This window comes from Dama dama, chromosome 19 (genome assembly GCF_033118175.1).
Source record: "Dama dama isolate Ldn47 chromosome 19, ASM3311817v1, whole genome shotgun sequence".
Lineage (NCBI taxonomy): Eukaryota > Metazoa > Chordata > Mammalia > Artiodactyla > Cervidae > Dama > Dama dama.
The window spans coordinates 80434237-80437477 of record NC_083699.1 but is presented as its reverse complement, the minus strand read 5'-3'; positions in this window follow the sequence as shown (position 1 = coordinate 80437477).

Sequence of the window (3241 nt, the reverse complement as noted above, 5' to 3'; positions counted from 1 at the left end):
AAAATCCTGGGGAAAAATCTAACTGGTCTGGTTTTGGGTATAAGCCTATCAATTCATATTCATTCAAACAAATATTAATTGGTTATTTGAAGGTGTTAGGCACTGTTCTAATTTCTTAGAATGCTAGAGCTAACAGATCTAATTAGTTTCTTCTTTCATAAAGCTTTGTTTGCAAGGATAAACAAGTAAATGAATAAAAAAAAAAAAGGATAATTTTAAGTAGCAATAAATACCATAAGCACAATAAAATAAAATAATAAAAGAGTGAGAGACTCTGTGGGTGGGGTTACACTACATGGGTGGTCAGAGAGGGTGATCTCTGAGGTGATATTCCAGGTGAGACTGACTGAAGTGAAGGTCTGAGCTCTGAAAATATCTGGAGCAGAAATGACTGGGCAGAGTAAACCTAAATTGAGAACAAGGCTGTTCTATCAAAGGCCAGTGTGGCTGGAAATTAGGTAACATTGGCAAGAGCGGAGGAGATGAGGTCAGAGAGGGGAGAAGTGGCCAAATCCCACAGGGCCTTGTTTGCACTGGTAGAGTTTAGATTTACTTTAAATGTGATAAGAAGACAAATGAGGAATTTTCATCAAGGGACTGTTGTGTTAAAAATCACTGTGGCTACTTGTCAAGAAAGACCCTGATTCTGGCAAAGACTGAAGGCAAAAGGAGAAGGGGGCAGCAGAGGATGTGATGGTTAGATAGCATCACTGACTCAATGGACATGAATTTGAGCAAACTCTGGGAGATAGTGGAGGACATTTGAGCTGCTGCAGTCAATGGGGTCAGAAAAAGTCAGACACAACTTAGTGACTGGACAACAACAACAACTTGTCAAGAAATAGACGAGCAAAGAGATGAGTCAGGAGGTATGGCTCTGACCCAGGAGAGAGATGACGTGGATCAAGGTAGATGTAGGGAGGTGGAAAGATGGAAAGTATGTTTGTAATAGGAAAGAAACTTTGTATCCTATTACAAGTTAATCACTAAAGGGACTTTGCCTATGAACTAATACATAGGCCCATCTCTGAGCACCCTGCCACCCAAGTACTGAGTGTTAAGCTAAAATATCTTTGCTCAGCTCACAGGAAACATCCTGACCAGCCCAACTGTGAATGGCTGTAGGACAAGAGAAATTAACACAGCCCCTCAGAATCTGGCTGGGAGCACGACTTTACCTGTTCTCCTTTTAGTATAAAAGAAGCTTGAGTAAGATGGTTCTTTGGAACACTAGTCCACCATCTTCTCAGTTTGCTGGTTTTCCAAATAAAGTCACTATTCCTTGTCCCAACAACTCATCCCTCAATTTATTGGCCGACCATGTAGCCAGCAGCATGAGCTTGGGCTTCATAACAATATGATGGGGATGGGGAAATCAAGGAATACTCCTAGGTATTAGGCTTGAGAAATTGGATGAATATTTTTGCTATTATTGAGGCCACATATGAAAAAGCTTTGGGCTATGTGTTGCTGAAGAACCATTTCAATTTTTGTAATGAGTAGTGCAGAGGTAGAACATTTTGTGGTTGGTTAATTTAGGGCTCAAGGATGTCATCAAGAGTCTAAGTTATTTCTTTCCCTTTTTATCTCCTCTAGATTAGCTCTATTCATGGTCAATATGGTTGCTATTATTGTAGACATAGTTGCTTTATCTATACATACTGCTATAATACTAAGGCATGCAGTTGGAAACAGCCAGATGCAGAAAAAGAATGGATATTTCATTTGCATGACTCAATCTGTAAATAAAACTTTCACCTCACATTCTACTGACTTAAGTAACATCAGAACACCATACTTAAACAAATCGCTGGTACTGTGTAGGACCACTGTGATTGACAAAGACTGGTGCTCAGCCTTCTTAATGGTCTAACTCTCACATCTGTACATGACTACTGGAAAAACCATAGCTTTGACTATTATGTAAAGTATATAAATTTAATATACGTTATTTTTTGTCTTCCAACCTTTCTAACCTTGGAAAATAGTCAGTTACTTACCAGAGCTCCAACAAGGCCCATTGGAAGGTGGTTATACTCACACAATTAGGTGAAAGCCCTTTCTAGGGGAAATATATGACATTTTCTGAATGCTTTCTAATGTCAGACCCTGTGACAGGGCACCGCATCACACAACAATAACCCTAAAAGTGTTTATTCATAACCTTGGGAGTTCCCTTGGTGAAATCTGATACACAGAGGGCAAGGAGAGAAGAGGAAAGAGGCTCCTAGTTCAGATTGGTAAATGACAGGTTTAATCACCAAAGGAACTCACTGAGAGGCTTGTTTTGGTTGGCTGCAAGACTAGCAGATCTCTGTGACAACTCACTAGAATCTTAAAAGTTTACATGTTGACCTTAGTAGGATTCACTTCTGTATTCAGTATAGATGATCTCAGTAACACATTACTTTCTCAAGGCTACATCCTTGAAGATTACTCCCACTATGGAAGTAATGGGCACAACCTATATTCCAAGGACAGGGGAGCAGGGGAGGAGACTCTGACTGTTCAGGTCCAGCTTGTGGATCAATCAGAGGTCATGTCCATTTGATAACCTCCTTCAACAGAAAGGTAGCTGCAATGTGCAGAGGAAGAAAGAAGAGTTTGGAGGTTAACAGGTATTCTCAGGATACAGGATAAGGGTCAAGTTAAATCCAGTGTTTCCTGAATATTAAATTGATATTTTTAACCATTTGCCATATCTTTGCTAAAAGGTATGTGTGATGGACTTCCTTGGTGGTACAGTGGAAGAGAATCTACTTGTGAAAGCAGGGGATGAGGGTTCAATCACTGGTCCAGGAAGACTCCACAGCATAGAGCAACTAAGCTCTGCATCACAATTACTGAAGTCCATGTGCCTAGAGCCTGTGCTCCATGAGAGATACCACCTCAATGAGAAGTCTGGGTACCATAGCTACAGAGTATCCCCCACCACTCTCTGCAACTGCAGAAAGCCCACATGCACCAACAAAGATCCAGTGCAACCAATAATAATAATAATTAGTTAATAATGAAATTAACACTGCCAGAGCTGTTCATATAAGGAGACAGCATGTGGCCAGAGATTCTGGTGCTGATTAACGATGCTGACTGAGAACTGCTGGGTGAGCTGGACTACCAGCTTCAGGATCAGGAAAGCACTCTTCATCTTCATGCTGCAGCGTGGCTAAGGGCTCCTCGCTATGCCTGGGCCCCCTTGGAGTGGGCAGAACAGAACAATCGGATATCCCCTGGGGCCCCA